General features: G+C 52.0%; 1 protein-coding gene across 3 annotated transcripts in view; it reads left to right on the forward strand.

Moving 5' to 3' along the window:
- The first annotated feature begins 18101 nt into the window (after positions 1-18101).
- DNMT3A (DNA methyltransferase 3 alpha) overlaps positions 18102-18442 on the forward strand; it is a 129402-nt gene continuing 129061 nt past the window's right edge. For 2 of the 3 annotated variants that reach the window (XR_011504132.1, XR_011504133.1), the window contains exon 1: positions 18122-18259. The gene's annotated coding sequence lies outside the window, so the exon portion shown is untranslated. Of the gene's footprint in view, positions 18260-18442 lie in introns of all 3 variants that reach the window. The other variant, XM_070512456.1, reaches the window with a different exon arrangement.

Consider the following 18442-nt stretch of genomic DNA (forward strand, 5'->3'; position numbering starts at 1 on the left):
CGAGGCTAAAGTGGGTGGTAAGGATCATGTCACAAGGAAGCTGAGAGCCAACGCTTGACGCCGGTCCTGCTGACCATCCGGTGTCCTCTCTCTGCTGCCTAGAGAAGACAGGCTGCCTGTAGCCCCGCCTTGCCCCGGGTGCTGGGGGCTCCTGACCCCTGACCCCTGCTCTCTCAGTTCTAGCATCCTGTCTGCCTCCGCTGTTGCTCTGTCTGTTCACCACCTCCAGCTCACCTGCCCATAGATGTGACCAGCCCAGCTCCTGGAGGTATTCACATGTGTGACTCCTGCCCTCTGCTCCAACCTGGTCCCGAGTCACCCAGTCCTGCTAGGATAGTTCAGGCTCACTGGGCTTCCCCCATGACCTCTCCAGACCTGGCTCAGACCTGCTACCTCATGCCTCAGTTTATCCTTTTGTATCTTCTCTCTTCCCTCTGCCTGTGAGCCTGCACCCTGCGTGTCCTTTGCTAAGGCTCTTCCTTCTGCCACGTCTTTGCTCCCAAGTGCCCTCAGCAGCAAGGGCCCTGCCTTCTTCTCTGACATCGTCCCCTCCTCTCTCTCTCAGAGGCCTGGCTGGATACTGCTCCTTGGGGAGGCCTTCCTTGGGCTCCCCGCCCCCACGTCTGTCTTCCTTGGCTGCCGTGAAGTATAGTGGAATGAGCATGGGCTCTGGGGGGCAGACACACCTGCATCTGAGTCCTGATGCTGCTCCTTTCTAGAGTGTGACCTCAGACAGGTCACACCTTATTCTCTGCATCTGTAAAATGAGAGAGAATTCCAACCTACATGCTTGTTATAAGGATTAGATTAGAACACATGAGACACGGATGTTAGCTCAGGGCCAGTCTTCCTCAGCAAAATGAGGAGGATTGGTGGCAGATGTTAGCTCAGGGCTAATCTTCCTCAAAAAAACACAAAAAAAACAAAAACACGTGAGACAGTTGGAACAGTGCTCGGCACATAGCAGATGATCAACAGCCATGACTTTCCTTCCTTCCTCTGACAGCAAGCGCAGCACTCACTTGACACTGCAGATGCTGCCCTCAGGCCATGCTGGCCAGGCCCTTCCTGGACTCGGAGGCTAGAGGCTGCAGGGATGGGATGTAGGAACCCGGTGCCACCAGGGCCTGACCCCATGCCAGGTGCCAGGTGGCTTGGAGTCACCCCTGTGGAGTCTCCCCAGCGCCAGGGAGGACTGCTCAGGCTTGGGGCGCCGATTCACCTCCCCTGCACCCGCACATGGAGGTTGGAGGGGTGGGGTCTGGAGCACGGAGCCAAAGCTCCGTCCTACTGCAGCCTTCACCTCACGGGAAAACCACTTCTGAGGGTGGGAGCTGATCCAGGAGTGCCAGGAAGGGACAGGACGGGACGGGAAGGGCCACCTCACGACCTCACCCCCACCACCAAGTACATGCACGTCCCTCCCCAGTGACCAACTGCCCCCTTTGTGGGAGAGGCAGCTTCTTCAAGGCTCTGGAGCAGTAGCGTCTTGCCCCACCTTCTCTCAGGGCAGAGAAGCCAGTATACCCTAAAGAGAGCCCTCTCAGAGCAATCCATCTTTCCCTGGACACCCTGGGCTCTGCGCACTCTGCATTTAGACCGAGGGAGCTCTCTACAGACCAAGAACAATCTGCTTCATTCATTCATGTAACAAATACTTATGGAGCACCTACTCTGTGTCAGACATAATCTAGGCCCTGAGGATACATCCAACGACAAGGTGCCCACCCTCAGGAAGCTTAGGTTCGAGTGTAGGAGACAGACAGTCAACAACTGTGTAAGGTCGGAGATGGTAAATGCTCAGGGGAAAAAGCAGGCTGAAAGCTGAGAGTGAGTCATGGGGTGGAGGGCGGGTGAGCTCTTCAGTGTTCTCGGTCTCTCCCCCTGCTGTGCAGTTACTGGCAACTTTTTAGGTGAACAAAGAGAAAACACACGATTACGCTTGGCAGGAAATTCCTCAGGTAGGTCTCCAATCAAGGACAAACATTTTTGCCCCAGCAGTTTATGACCCTCTGGGTCATGTGCCACCACTGCCAGCCCCCTGGGCCAGACTTGAGCAACTAAGCCAGCCTTGGCCTGGCACCTTCCTGCCTCCTGTTCGCCTCCTCCTTCCCTCCGCAGTCTACACTGTCTTCTGGACTCCAGGCCTTTGTTTCACAGACCAGTGTTTTTTGTTTGTTTAATTTGTTCTCCTTCTTTGGCCACCTTCTCCAGTGACAAAGTTTATGGGCCCCCGATCACATCCAATCCCAGAAGATGGCTTTCTAGCTGGAGCACGAAAAGGATATTCTGGAAGTTACGTACTTTCCAGTGCTTTCCTCCCCACCAACCAGACAGGAGGCCAGATAGCCCACCTTGACTGTCCCAGGGTATCCCCAGACGGGCTCAGATCTCCTCCTACTCCTCTCGAGCTTCCCCACCTTCAGAAGGGAGCCCCCAGGTCTTCAGAAATGAGATCAGCTTATCTTCCCTGTTAGCTCTTTGCGGGAGTGGCTCTGCTATGCCCAGCCCTAGTTTCCTCCACACTCCTCATCTCTCAAAGTGCCTCCCCGTCCCCCCCGCCCCAACCCCGCTTCTCACGTATTGCCGCAGGGAGTTTTTAACCTTGAGGTGTCTGTGATTGCTGGTTCGCGTCTGCGACCTCCTTGCGGGCAGGGCCAGGTCTGTTCTGCTCGCCTTGACTCTGCAAAGCCCTGCCCAACGCCTGGCAGATAGTGGAAGCTTAACAAGCAGTCGTCAAATGTGCAAATAAAAGACATCCAAGGTACAGTTATATTGGTAATGCACGTGCAACAGTCAAAGACTAGGGAAACCAAAAAGGAAGGTCTGGCTGAGTGGTAGGCCCTAAACCTTGGCTCCCTTATAAATAAATGATGTTTATTATAAATAGGTCCAACCAGGGATTTTCCCTGGTGTGTAAATTTATGAGATGCCTTATAAAGTATGAAAAAATGGAAACAGTTTTAATTGTAAAGAAAAAAAATAACATGAAACACACACGTACACACACACTTCCTCCTGCTTAGCTCAGGCGCCGAGACTGGGCGCCCTCCCCAAGACCTGCTCTGGACACGAAAAGAAAGCGAGACTGAGCCCAGCCAATCAGAAGTCAGCATTTCCAAGGCCCCGCCCCGCACACGGGTGACAGACTGCATGCTCCGTCCCAGTCTAGCGCCACCTGGAGGTCGAGGCGTGCAAATGCGGCGCTTGCAGAGAGGTTTGTCTGCCCCGACCTGTCCCGGGCTTTGTGGCCAGAGAGATGTGACCTCGGGTCCCCCGCCCCCGCAGTCAGACCGCCTAGGGGCCCGCTGTGGGGTGATTCAGACAGGAACCTCCGAGGAGATGTCAACAGGCACATTTCTGCTGTTTACTCAAGTGACTTCTTCCACAACCTTCCCCTAATTCCTGTTGGCAGATTATCCCTACTTGACCAGAAGAATGGGTTTGATGGGGAAAAGTGGCTCAGAAAAGTGACACAGTAGTGATTTTTAAATACTTCAATAGCATCTCTTTTGGGCAGATGGATGTGGAGAGGGGACCTGGTTCCCAGTCAGTGGGGCAAGGGTGCATGGGCTGCTCCCCTCCCTGCAGCTAGTGGCCCGGAGGTCCCAGGAGGGGCCCAGGCTGCTGGCACTGCACCCGACCTCATGTCTGACAGCCAAGGCATCTTCAGCTCCCGGATCTCTGAATGCGCCTGACTGGGGGCCTCCTTCACCGGGTCAGGGCACAAACTAAAGTAATCATTATTTATTTCACAGTCCTTTTTCCTAGTTTTTTTTTTTTTTGCTGAGGAAGATTCTCCCTGAGCTAACATCTGCTGCCAATCTTCCTCTTTTTGTATGTGGGCTACCCCCACAGCATGGCCACTGACAGACGAGTGGTGTAGGTCCGCTCCTGGGAACCGAACCTGGTCGCAAAAGCAGAGTACACCAAACTTAACCACTAGGCCACCAGGGCTGGCCCCTTGTTCCTAATTTGAAAGGAGGTCTAAGGAGTATCCCTTCTGAGGACACTGGAGACTTGTTTGGCTCAAGGTGGGTCTTTCCCTTACGTCCATCAGTGGCCCTCAGGATGGTCCCTTGGGCGCTGCTGGCTCTCCACTGCAGGAGAGGTTTGTTCCACAAGGAGGGGTCCAGTCAGGCTGGGGTGGCAGGCAGGCAGCCCACCATCTGGGAAGTCCAGGTGTTCCCGGGACCCCAGAAATGGGGAAGGTGGAGGAGGGGGGAGTGTGGGAAAGAGGCATTTTCATTTTATTGAGCACCTACTAAATGCCAGGCACCATGTTATATTTCCGACCAGAACAGCAGCCTCCTCACAAAGCCCCAAGAAATCTGGTTTAAAAAGTATGTTAATGTATAAATTGAATGTCGCATTCATTTTACACAAAGGAGAATATCCCCTTGGGCTCTTTTTTCTACCACCTCGCCTTGCTTCTCTTGTCTGTGGCCCAAAAAAAGTGGGAGTCAGTGGGTACAGAACGGAAAGTCCAAGGTATGCCACCCAAATCTCCTGGGAAGGGAGATGAGGTTAGTGCCAGAGCAACTGTGAAAACTGGGAATACAGATCCAGGCCTCTCCCTGGGGGGTGAGGAAGAAGCTCGAGGTCTCAGAAGAAACTGGCTCTGGAAACTCCAGCAGGCTGTGCCCGGTCAAGGGGGAACCGACAGGGCAGCTCCGGGGGCCCTGCTCCCAGCTGGCTGCTGGGAAGGGAGGGTCGCTGTCAGCCCCCCAATCCCGAAATCTGCTGAGTCAGGACTCCAGGGGGCTGGGGGAGCCACTTTGTCCAAGACCACCACGGTGGTGAGAGGACTGGCTTCTCCGGCACCCCCATTAGCCCTGGCAGAGCCAGCAGCAACCCCAGGACCTAAGACGGGCCCTTCCTGCCACTCCCTGAGTGAGAGCCCCAAAGCCTGCAGTCCCTGGGCACTGAAGGGAGGTGCCTGCGCTGGGGGTGAGCTGAGGCAGGCACTGCCGGACTCTGAGAATTGCCGAAGCCTGTCCTTTCCCTCTCTGCGGTAGCCTCGATTTCCCCTCCTAGTTGCAATTTCCTCCTCGTTCCCTTGTCCCCAGGAACATGCTAACCCCAGTTTGGGTCAGGAAAACTGGCCTCTGAGGCCCGCGTTCTCCCTGCCCTCTCCCAGGCCGCCTCTTCTCCCTCCACTGCTCTCCTGCCCTGCTCATGGCCTCCATGGCCCCGGGGCTGCAGGTCACAGGCAGCTCCGGGGAATGCATCAAGTGCGGAATAAAAGGCTTGGTCTCCTAGTAAAGAAATTTCAAGATGTCTGGGGGCAGGCCAGTTTTCTAAATGCTCCTCAGATGCCGGAAGCTGGGATGCTGTGGGGGGAGGATACTGCAAGGGGCGGGGGTGGAGGCTAGGGTTAGACAGAGCTCTGAGCCTGAAGTCCCACACGCGGTGGGGAGCAGGTGAGCGGACAGACGAGCTGGGGCCCCTGCCTCGGCCATCCTTACAGGCTCCGAGGAGCCCCGGTCCCTCAGGAAACTCCATGTGGGCACAGAGTGGGGCTGGGGGTCCAGATCTGGTTCTGCTCTGCCACTGACTTGCCAAGAGGCCTCTCTGGGCCTCTGTGGCCTTGTCCTCAAAACTGGCATAGCCATCGCTGGCCTCCAGGTTTGTGACTAGGGTCTAAGGAGAGCTCGCTCTGAAAGCCTGTTGTAGACATTGTGTCATGTGGAGGGGATTTTCCTCATTCCCCTCTCCCCGTGTGAGACGGGGGACAGAGGGAAGGGGGCGTGGCAGTTAAGAAAAGTGCTGTCAGCTGGCGTTTGTGGAGTGCTTGCTACCTGCCAGGCGCTGTACCAGGTGCTCAGCATTCTCCCATTTCATCTTGCAATGACTGCATGAAACAGGCAGGATCATCGCTTTCAATATTACTCCAAGCTCACAGCATCTGGTGAGTGGCCAGGCTGGCACTCGAATCCAGGCCTGCCTGAAGCGAGGCCCCTGCCCTCCACCCTGACACCATCCTGGGACAAAGCTTTCCCTGAGGGAGCCCCCTGGCCTGGGGAAGCGCCTTAGCTGGAAGTCGGACCTGAGTTTGGTGCTCTTCCCCAGCTCACTGTGTGGGCTTGGGAAACTTACTTAACTTCTCTGGTCCTCCCATCCTCTCTTTTGTTAAGCCAGGGATTGTGTCATGTCAGATGTCAGATCCTTGGGAGTCACTTCTGCCATCACTTCTCCCGATCCTATGTTGAGTTAGAAAAGGAATAGAAGTACAAAAGGGAGTCAGACCTTGAGTGGGGAGCCTGGGCCCCAAAGTGGGCCTCGGGATTTTCCCCAGTCTTTGAGCATCCCTATGTGTGGTTTGGACTCAACCACCCAGGAGTGTTCAGGGAGCCTGTTACCAAGCCCATGTTTCAGAAAACTAAGGCCCAATGAGGAAAAATGACTTCTCGGAGTCAAGAGCAAGTTAGAGGCAGAGTCGGATGGAATCCAGATCTCGCCACCCTTAGACAGGCTGCTCTCAGCCCCAGCTCGGAGCAGAGGGGGAAGAACAAGAAAAGGGGTGTCTGCAGGGCTGCGGTCCTTTCGAAAAGCCTTAAAGGAGAATCCATTTCTTTGCCTTTGCCGGCTTCCAGAGGCTGCCCACATTCCTTGGCTTGTGGCCCCTTCCTCCGTCTTCAAAGCCAGCGATGGTGGGTTGAGTCCTCACATCGCATCACTCTGACGCCGACTCTTCTGCCTCCCTCCTCTACTTCTAAGGAACTCTTGTGATTACGTTGGCGCCGCCAGGATAATCCAGTTTCTCCCCCATCTCCAGGTCGGCTGATTAGCAACCTTAATTCCATCTGCACCCTGAATTCCCCTTGCCATGTGACCTAACATAGTCAGCTTCCAGGGATTGGGACGTGGACATCTTCGGGGCGTGGTTCTGCCTACCACATGCCCCTCGTCCCACAGGGGACTTCCAAAAATAGTTACACTTCCTGCACCTCTGAGATGTGGGTTGAGATATGTACCTGCTACTCTCTTCTACTCGCCTGCCTAAAGAGTCTGTGTCCGGCCCCAGCCTCGTCCCTTGAGCATTTCCCCTTGGTTCCATTTCCTGCCTCCCTGTCTCTCTGTGCGTCCCTCCCACAAGTGGACCCATCACTTCTGGGCTGGACAGCTCCAAACTGGCGGGGCACCAGGACATAGGCCCAGGTTGCTGGCCAGCCTCAGCAGGGGAAGGGGGCTCTCTCCCCAGACAGGACAGGGGGCTGGTGGATGGTGGCTGCAGCGTCTGAGAGGTGGCAGTCCTGGCATGTGGAACTGCTTCCTGTCCCCCCCCAACCCCCCCGTCCTGAAGAGGTTCCTGTGCCGCGATGGCGATGGCAAGTGCCAGTTGGTGAAACAGAGACGGTGAGCCAGGCTCTGCCTGCTTGGGTGGCTCTGCTCTGCTGGGGGCCCAGGGTGGGTGGAGGAAGCAGGCCCAGGCAGACGAGCTGAGCTGGGAGCTGGGATCGTCTGGGAACTGGTGGTGGCTCTGTCTGCATAAAGAGGGGTGGAGGCCCTAGTCTGTCCACGTTGCCCTGATGGGCTGGGGGCAGCTGGGATTGGGATCACCACTTGTCTCCGTCCATTCGGTCTTCTGCCCTCATACTCTCCTGACGCTGTCCTCCCGGGGGCCACCTGGGGAAGTCTTAGCTCAAATCCAGCCCCCTTGTCTTTGCCCCCTGTAGTAGGCAGCTTCTAAAGTCGTTTCCTGGTAATCAGACCCTGGTGTAATCACCTCACCTTGAGTGTGGGCTGGTCCTGGTGACTTGCTGTTCACAAAGAGAAGAGGGCAAATGCTTCTAAGATCTGGTTATAAAAGGCTGTCTTCCGTCTTGCCCGCACACACTCTCTCACTCCCTCCTGCTTGTCACTCGAATGAAGTCAGCGGCCATCTTGTGAGCTGCCCTGTGGAGAGGCCCACATGGCAGGGAACTGGGGCAGCCTCTGGCCAACAGCCAGCATTGAATGGAAGCCCTCAGTCCCACAACCCAGAAGGAACTGAATCCTGTGAACACCCATGTGAGTGAGCCTGGAAATGGATCCAGTCTCAAACCTTGAGTATAGTGTGGTCAACACCTTGATTGCAGCCTGTGAGAGACCCTAAGCCAGAGGACCCCACTAAGCCACCCACAGGTTCCTGACACGCAGAAACACGTGAGATAATAAATGTTGTTGTTTAAGTCACTAAGATTTGGGTTAATTTGTTATGCAGCAATAGATAACAAATACACTCCTTTCTCTTTGACCCCGTTGCCTCATCAATGCCAAGTCTCTTTGTCCTTGGCTTTCGTTCATTCACCTGATTCTCCCCTTGCCTCCATGAGGCTCATTCTGTCTCCCTTGTGTCATCTCTTCTCATCCCCAGATTGTGGTCTGCCCCAGCATCTCTGGCTTCACACCCCCCAGAGAGAGCCCAGCCATTCATGGCTTCAGTAATGAGTATGGCGTCTATGGTGACATTCTTCCAGTTGTTTCCTCCATCCCACCAGCACTTCTGCGTTTGGTTCCATTTCTCCTCTGGCCCCAGAGTATATATTTTATCTAGATGTTACTATAACAACCCAAATCAGTTAATATGTCCCTTCTCGTCATCTGTTTTCAGTCAGCAGTAGATGTTGCCTTTGGAAGGCGGCTCCTAGCTGCCCCATACCCCCTGCCAGGACTGAGTACAAATCTCCTCGCTTCCCAGCTGCCTCTCTCCAGTTGGGACTCACCTTCCTTAAACACGGCATTGAAGATGGCAGATAATCAATGACTCTCAAGTCTCCACATTTCCCCTTGAACCGGCCTGACATTTCCCCCGAATAGCCTTATGTGACTCTAACAAACAGATCCGGGCCTAGAGTCACATGCTAGTTCTCCCAGATTCCGTCTGTGGGCCCTGGTGCAAGTCGGTTCACCTCTCTGGCCTCAGTTTTCTAACCTGTAGCTGAAAACTGGAAACACCCTAGATGTGCTTCAACAGGGAGACAGTTGAACTGGTCCATCCGTCCTGCGGAATACTACTCAGCAATGAAAATGCAGGCACTACTGATACATGTGACAACCTGGACGAATCTCCACAGAATTATGTTGAGTGAAAAAAGCCAACTCCATGAGGTTATACACTGTATGACTCCATTTCTATAACAGGTTGAAACAAGACAACTGTGGAAAGGGAGAACAGATTAGTGGTTGCCTAGGACTGGGGGCGGTGGGCTGGAGAGAAGTGGGTGCAGCTGTAGAAGAGCCACGAGGAATCCTGTGGTGATGGAAATGTTTTGTACCTTGACAGCTCAGTGTCAATATCCTGGTTGTGATATTACACTTAAGTTTTGAGGGATGTTGTCATTGGGGGAAGTTGGTAAAGGGTACAGGGGATTTCCCTGTAGTAGTTCTTAAAACTGCATGGGAGGGGCTGGCCCCGTGGCAGAGTGGTTAAGTTCGCGTGCTCCACTTTGGCAGCCCAGGGTTTCACGGGTTCAGATCCTGGGTGCGGACATGGCACCACTCATCAGGCCATGCTGAGGTGGCATCTCACATGCCACAACTAGAAGGACCCACGACTGAAAACATACAACTATGTACTGGGGGGCTTTGGGGAGAAAAAAAAGGGAAAAAAAATAAAATAAAATCTTAAAAAAAACAAAACTGCATGGGACTCTAAAATTATCTCAAAATTAAAAGTTTAATTAAAAAAAGATGCCACCTGGGTCTGGCCTGGTGCTGCAGGGGTTAAGTCCGCACGTTCCACTTTGGCAGCCCGGGGTTCGCCAGTTCAGATCCCAGGTGCAGTCCTATGCACCGCTTGGCAAGCCATGCTGTGACAGGCATCCCACATATAAAGTGGAGGAAGATGGGCACGGTTGTTAGCTCAGGGCCAGTCTTCCTCAGCAAAAAGAGGAGGATTGGCGGCAGATGTTAGCTCAGGGCTAATCTTCTTCTTCTTCTTCAAAAAATGCCCCCTTTATTGAGTTGCATGGAACTTAATTTATAACCTAGAAGGTACAATACCAAAAAAAGAATATGAATGAAAAAAAAAATCACTACTTTTTACCTGCTAAAATGTTCGTATCTGAAAAGTAGTCACACAACCACAGGTTTCTAATCTTCTATCTTGATGCTGAGTTGCATACCCCACAGAAAGCTAGGTGGACCGTGGGATTGTTCCCTTGCTCCCCTGAGACGGCTGCTTGGTACAGATTAAATCAGATCTGACTTGTAGGCAGTGGCTCCCATCCCCTTCCCTCTGGAGGAGCGGCGAACAGCAGGAAGGACTCAGGTGAAGGGAGGCTGCAGATTCGGGAAGTCTTCCAAGGCACCTAACCGAGTCTGAGGGTCGGGCCAGCAGCAGAGGGAGAGAGATTAAGGGGGAGTGACCACAGGCAGATCAAGTTCCTGCCCTTACTGTGCTTTCTTCCCTCTAAGCCCAGAACGCCCTCGCCTACCCAAACCCAACCCCCCTCCAGCCCAGGCCCAGATCCTGTTTCCTCAGAGACACCTTCATTCCGGCCCAGATCCCTTCTTGTCTGAGCTCCACAATTCAGCTCACGATTAACTGGCTACCGTGGGTCTGGATTGCATCACCTGTAATCTCGTCGCCGTCAGAGACCATCTCACCAGGCTCCTTGGCACAGCGCTAGTCACAGAATACACAGCACAAAAATAGTTGTTGGTTTATAGCACAGTCAAAGGGATAACCTCCTCAATTTATGAAAAGGTCATAAAAATCAGGAAGAAAGAGACCCACAACCTGAAAGAAAAATGGTCAAAAGATAAACTGATAGTTTATAAATGCAAATCGTCCTTAATCATGTGAGAAAATGTTCCATTTACTCATAATGAGAGAAAAGCAAAACAAAACATATAGTGAGAGCTCACTGCTCCCCCGTCAGAGGGGCGAACATCCGAGTTTGACGACATACTCCACAGGCAACGTCCTCTTTCATAAAGATTCCTGGTGGGAAGGCAAAATGCTACAACTCCTGGGGTAATTGTTTTAACTTTTTATTTTGAAACAATCTCAGACTTACAGAAAAGATGCAAATAAGGTAAAGGAACTTATTTTTTTCTAAGCCATTTGTGAATAATTGTCAACATCATGCCCACTCGCTTTCCCAAAAACTTTAGTATAGTATTTATTTCTTACAACTAAGGACATTCTCTTTCATAACCACAGTACAAACATCCAAATCAGGAAAGTAACACTGACCCATCACCACCAGCTAATCCTCAGACCCCATGCAAGTTTCTCCAATTCCTCCAACAACGTCCTTTATAGTAAAAGGATCTGATCCAGTATCACACATTCAGTTGTCCTGTCTCTTTAGTTTCCTTCGATCTGGAACAGTTCCTCAGCCTGTCCTTGACTTTGATGACCTTGACACTTTGAAAAATACAAGTCAGTGATTTTGCAGAGTATCCCGCATTTTGGGTTTGCTACGATCTGATGTTTGCGTCCTCTCAAAATTCCTATGTTGAAACCCAGCCCCCAAGGTGATGGTATTAGGAGGTGGGGCCTTTGGGAGGTGACTAGTCATCAGGGCAGAGCCCTCATGATTGGGATTAGTGTCTGTATAGAAGAGACCCAGAGGGGCCGGCCCGGTGGCCAAGTGGTTAAGTTCGAGTTCCAGGGTTTGGCCGGTTTGGATCCTGGGTGCCGACATGACACGGTTCGCGTCAGGCCATGCTGAGGCGGCATCCCAAATGCCACAACCAGAAGGACCCACAACTAAAAATACACAACTATGTACCGGGGGGCTTTGGGGAGAAAAAGGAAAAATAAAATCTTAGAAAAAAAAAACAGACCCAGAGCCAGCTGTGATACCCTGGTGGTTAAAGTTCGGTGCTCTCACAGCTTAGGTGACCTGGGTTCATTTCCTGGCTGCAGAACCACCCAGCCCTCTGTCAGTGCCGTGTTGTGGAGGCAGCTTACACAGAACTAGAAGGACTTACAACTAGGATATATAGCCATGTACTGGGGCTTCGGGGAGGGAAAAAAAAGAGAGAGAGACCCCAGAGGGCTAGCTTGTCCCTTCCGCCATGTGAGGACATAGAAAAAAGACCGCCGTCTATGAACCAGGAAGCCCTCACCAAACATTGACTCTGCTGGCGTCATGATCCTGCACTTTCCAGCCCCTAGAACTGTGAGAAATAAATGTTTGTTGTTTATAAACCACCCACTCTATAGTACGTTGTGATGGTGGCCTGAACGGACTAAGATGGGTTTGTCTGATGTCTCCTCAAGATTAGATTAGATGATGCATCTTTGGCGGGGCTAGCATAGAAATGATGTGTTGTTTTCACATCCTGTTAGGTGGGGTACCGTTTCAATTTGGCCCATTACTGATGCTGTTGACTTTGATTGCTTGAATAAATGGATATGTGTCAGGCTTTTCCATTGTAAAGTTACTCTTTTTTCCCTTTGTAATTGGGAAGTATTTTGTCAGGAAGTACTTTGAGACTATGTAAATATCCTATTCTTCATTAAGCTTACAATTTATTCATGGACTCATGGATTCCTGTTTTACTGAGTGAGTTATAATCTGTTGGCATCATTATTTATTTTGGTGCTCAACTTTTCCCATGTTTCGCCAGTGGGAGCCCTCTCTGTGTCCCATCATGCTTTGAGCACTTCCTTATCCTGAAGTGTGACATGTTCTGAGCTCACCTTGTTCCTTGCTCAACCCAGCTCTGGAATTTGTCATTTCTCTGGGAAGGTCCACTTCCTTTTAACAGAGAATGGTATTTAGAAACCAAAATCTGGGCATGAGGTGTACTCATTGCTATTGAGGTTTCATTGCTTGTAGGTGCTCTCAGCGAACAGAAAAAGGGAAAATACGTATATACATACATACACACGTGTATATATACACACATTTTATATCTATATTTATTTCTATATCTGTCAATATACAGGGTGAGGCTCATGCTGGAGTGAGAGGCAGTGGCTGAGGTGTCTCTTAGGGGAAGGGGCTGAACCAGCATCTAGATATGGGGGTACACTTGTGGCAGTCACTGCAGGAAATCAAAAAAGAGAGTGAAAAAAAGAAGTGAATAAAAGGACTGCATACGAGCACATGTAAAACCACACAGAATGAATTTATGTCTTTATGATTTTCTCTGTGAATGAGGATGATGACATTTTATGTGATACAAAATAACTCATATGGGCACTTTCATATCTACTCTTTGTTTTAATGCTCACAACTTCCATGGTGGGCATGCAGAATAATCCACACAGCAGCCCTGGGGCCTTTGTGGGGCGAGTTACTAGTCTCTGGAGTTCCCAGGAAATGAGCTGACTGGCAACTGGCTGAGGCTTTAAGGAAGCGATATTGCAATCCCCAGACTCAGCGGTTGCTCAAGCTCTGAAGGAATCCCCGGGAAACTGTGACCATGCCAATAGGATGCTGTCCCTCTCCAAAGGGGACTTCTCCCCTGAGGCCCTCAGGCGCAGCTCTGGAGGACAACGAACCGAACCGGGGAGACTCTCCCAGGAGCCAGCCAGGACCTGGCTCCAGTGCAGAGAGGGTGAGGTGCAGGCCGAGGACCGACAACCTCTGCTGCTCCTTCCCTTCCCCTCTCTTCCAAAGTCCGTCTTCATTGTGGATCATCTATCTTCTCTCCCCCTGCATATATTTGGTGCTTTGGGGTGGTTACATTTACAATGTAGCCGCTGGTTGTGGGTAATAAGAAGCCACATATAGACCTCACTTAGAGGAATGCACGTTACTCAGAGGTCTTGATTTTAGGGCTGGTCATGACTTGGATCATCTTCCTTTGGGAAGGAGAGTAAGTGCATTTTTAGTTGTAGATGGCGTGGGTTCTTTATTTTAGCAGGAACATTTAAAAATACATCTTTTTTATTGAGGTGAAATTCACATACCATTGAACTAACCATTTAAAAATGCACATTCAGTGGCATTTAGCACATCCGCGATGTGCAACCACCACTCCTATCAAGTAGTGACAGCATTTCTGAAAGTGCGTAATGGGGAAAAGAAGGGACATGCGAATGCTGGGCGGCAGCAGGTGGAGTGTAATGTGTTCGCCCAGCACCCCGGCTTCGGGGAACAAGCCTGCTCCTACTCCCTGGGGTGCTGGCTGGATCTGTCAGCCCCAATGCCACCTCCTGCACCCACTTACTGGGGTGGGCATGTCATCTAGACTGTCCCACTGTCTGTAGCACCCGGTTCAAAGTGGGCTTGTGACCAAAGCCAGAACAATTGAAGTAATCGTTGGGACTTTTCCACTAAGGACAGCCCCTTGAGTAAGGGCGACATTGAAAAACAAAACAGGACAATTATGTGCCTCAGATCTTGAGGCTCAGGGTTGTGTGTATGGGATGTTGTTAAAGGACGTGGAGTCTCATGTCCTGGAAGCATTAGGGGGATTCTTGAAGGAAAGGAAAATGATATCCTTTCATTAGGATTCTAAGCTGGGAGAATGTGAACCTGAGACTGCTGGCTGCCATCTTTGAAGGCTGTGTGGCGTTTGCTTAAAGTAGGAAGGAAAGTGCCAACAGAGTGGCAAGTCTCTCAACCACTGAGTCCCTTTGTTTGTCTAAGCTAGTTTAGGCTGGGATTCTGTCATTTACGACTGAGAGTCATGACTATATAATAACCCCACCTGGAGGATAGGTGGAAGCATTACCGTTTGTTATAGGTGAAGAACTAGCTCTCCTGGTGGGTGTGGCATGCAATGGATATTAGATGACCTGAGTGGTGCGTCACTGCGGGGCTGAAACCACCGAGCAGGGTGCTAGATAACCCAGGTCTGGAAGTCATGGGGGAGGTATGGCAAAGGCAGGTGGGATGGTTTCAGAAGCAGACTCATGGAGAGGACATAAGGTCTAGCAGGGTGTTGGGGCGAAGGGTAGGCTGCCACTTATCTGAGTCAAGAGCGTGGGAACCAAGTCTTCCGCTGGCGTCCCTAGTGCTGGGTGGAGAATGTTAGAGGAACATGTTTTCTGTGAGGGGTTGGAAGGGCCCTGTGGTAGTCATTGGTGTTGGCTGCTAAATATGTCTGGTTCTCCCCACGTTCAGGTCCGTGGTAGCATTTACTTCCTGGTTCCCTGCAGTTGAATGGAACTGTGTGGATGGTTCTAGCCAATGAGTGACAAATGGCTATTGTCAATGTGATACCCTCCAGTGCTCTCCTTGAGATGGTGGCTCCCTGAATATTCAATGAACTTTGCCCCTCTCAATGAGACCTGCCACAGACATGCAACAGGAGCAAGAAAAGGAACTATGTATTTTTATAATATATTTAATACATTTAATTGACAGGTGTACTATGCTCTATTTTTTTATGGTGGTAAAATAGATAGAACATCATATTTACCATTTTAACTTTTTTTTTTTTGAGGAAGATTAGCCCTGAGCTAACATCTGCTGCCAATCCTCCCCTTTTTGCTGAGGAAGACTGGCCCTGAGCTAACATCCGTGCCCATCTTCCTCCACTTTATATGTGGGACGCCTGCCACAGCATGGCTTGCTGAGTGGTACATAGGTCCATGCCCCGGATCCAAACCAGCAAACCCTGGGCCGCCGAAGTGGAACGTGTGAACTTAACCGCTGGGCCAAAGGGCCGGCCCCCCATGTTAACCATTTTTAAGTGTATAGTTCAAAGGCATTAAGTACATTCACATTAGTTTGCAACCAGCACCACCATTCATCTCCAGAGCTTTTTCATCTTCCAAAACTGAAACTGTGTACCCATTAAACACTAGCTTCCCGTCCTCACTCCGCCCAGTCCCTGGTAACCACCATTCTACTTTGTCTCCATGATTTTCACTATTCTAGGTCCCTCATATAAGTGGAATCATACAATATTTGTCCTTCTGTGTCTGACTTATTTCACTTAATATAATGTCTTCAAGGTTCATCTATGTTGTAGCATGTGTCAAAATTTTCTTCTTTTGAAGGCTGAATAATATTCCACTATATGCACATATCGCATTTTATTTATCTGTTCATCAGCTGATGAACATGTGGCCTGTCTCCACCTTTTGGCTGTTGTGAACAATGCTGCTATGAACACTGGTGTACAAATATCTATTTGCGTCTCTGCTTCCAGTTCTTTGGGGTATATACCCAGAAGTGGAAACACTGGATCACATGGTAATTCTATGTTTAATTTTTGTGAGGAATCACCTTACTGTTTTCCACAGAACCTTTGTGGTTTTAAGTCACCAAGACTCAGGGCTGTGAGTCATTGCAGGATGACTTCGCCCATCCTGCCGGATGCTGCCCCTCACCCCAGATTCTCTAGGATCAACCAGGATTCTGCTCAGGCCACAGTGGGGCAGACACAAGTGAGGCAGGTAGGAGCCCAGCGGCTAAACCACCAAGCTGGACCCAGCGTGCTGTGTGGTGAGGAGGCCCCGGAGGCTCAGCCAGCACTGATTGGCCTCTTCTTGGGACTGCCTGGAGGGTCCTCCTCATGCCACAGACGTCGGAGCCAAGCTCTAGAACCAACCCTGTGGCCACAAGATTGCTTCTTACTGGACACAAACCCCTAATATGGGCACCTTGGGCCTCTGGACCCCAGCAACACAAACATCCAAGGTCACAGGCCACGGGCTCCCAGTGATTTGATCATGAACAGTTCTACTGAATAGAGACGTCCATTTGCCCATTTTGACCCTGAGAATTTCAGCTTGTTAAGAGTAACTATGATGTTCTGAAATAACTAGAATGATTTCAGAGTCACATGAACCAGGCTTTGAATCCTGGCTCTGCTACTTCCCAAATGTGTGGCTTTGACTAAGGCTCACCTCAGCATCCTCGTCTACAGAGTGAAGATCATACAAACCACCACCCAGGGCTGGCGAGGACCGAGGGAAAGCGCCAAGTTGGGTGCCTGGCACACAGGAGACGCTCAGTAAACGGTCGCTGCTGTTTGGGGGCCGTGTTATATAAGCCCTTGAGGAAGGGAGAGGTATGGCAGCCATCTTTCCAAACATGGTCTTCCCCTTAGCCAAGCTTTAGAGTGTTTGTGGATGCCCATCTTGATGCGGAAAGCAGAGTGCACAGGAACCTGCAGTGCACGCATTCATTCAATCAAGGTTTACTGAGAACTGACCACACTCCAAGCGCTGGGCTACAGAGATGACAGACACGGTCCCTGTCCTCATGGAAGAGACATCATGAATCTTCAGAACTGGCCAGGTGGAGATGATGGAGAGCAGCGCCTATCATCAGTGGCATGGGGTGACTACTTGAGTGAGGGTGACACTGAAAAAGGGCAGGACAGTTGTGTGGAAAGTGGTCTCCAACCTTGAGGCTCCGGGAGTGGGGCAGGCTGAAGGACCTGGAAGCATTAGAGGGCTTCCTAAAGGAAAACCACTCTTGGATGAAGGGTCAGCTCCGTGTCCCAGAGAGTTAGGTAACTGTTCTTGAGACCCTGGAAGGGGTGAGGCTGGTGGGGAAAATGGAAAAGTAGGACTGGCTTCAGCAGCCCCACCCACAGGGGATGGGGGGGACCTGGGTGAGAGAGTTCAGGGCACTGTCACGTAGCTGAAGCCATGGGTGGAATGGGGTTGCACGGTGGAGATGGCTGATGGAGGTATAGGCAGACATGGGGAGCCAGGCTGGGGGTCAGAAGGCCCAGCACCAAGTCCTAGAGGTTAGAGGAGAGTGATGAGCGGAGGGTGGCTGTGCTGGTGGAGGTAGATGGAGATGCCCCAAGTCAGAAACCTGGAGCCCTCAGAACTCTATGGGAAATGAGAACAACCCCCACGGCAAAGGGGTGAGTAAGCATGCGGGTGGAGTGTAGGTGTGCACTGAATCTTAGAGCTGGAAGGGATCTTCAGTGTCATTTAATTCGGCCTCCCACCCCATGAAATCTTTCAGTCTTTCACTGCCCAACTGAGAACACTCTACTTGGACACCTCAAGGTACGGGGAGCTCACTCCCTTCAAGGGGGGGGGTCATCCTATAGAGGTGCTCAAACCTTCAGGACGGCCTGGATGGGCCTGGCGCCCCGACCTCGGCCCTGTGGAGTGAGCTGGCCTCCACTCGGCGGCGGCACCTGGCAGGGGTGGCGGGTGGGGTGGGGGTTGCGGCGCGGATGGGCCGGCGCTGCTGTCCCTAGCCCCAGTGCTGAGGCAGGCAGAGTGCAGTGGGCTCTGGTGGAGGTCGGGAGAACTGCAGGGCGAAGGCCGCCGGGGGCTCCGCGGGCTGCCGGGGGGGAGGCACTTGACACCGGCCCGGGGAGAGGAGGGGCCGCTGTCCCTACGGCCAGTGCTGGATGCGGGGACCCAGCGCAGAGGCAGCGCCAGGTAGCGGGGCGCCCCGCGAGGGGAGGGCTGGAGCGAAGCCCCCGGCGGAGCGGCCGGGAGCGCGGCCGAGGCGGGGTGCCCGGGCCCGGCGCCGGGTCGGGGCGCTGCCGAGGCCGGCCCTCCGGCTCGCAGCGTGCCGGGACCCCCGGCGGGGCCGCAGAGGCCGGGCAGTCGGGCCGAGGG

This window comes from Equus asinus, chromosome 6, assembly GCF_041296235.1.
Source record: "Equus asinus isolate D_3611 breed Donkey chromosome 6, EquAss-T2T_v2, whole genome shotgun sequence".
NCBI lineage: Eukaryota > Metazoa > Chordata > Mammalia > Perissodactyla > Equidae > Equus > Equus asinus.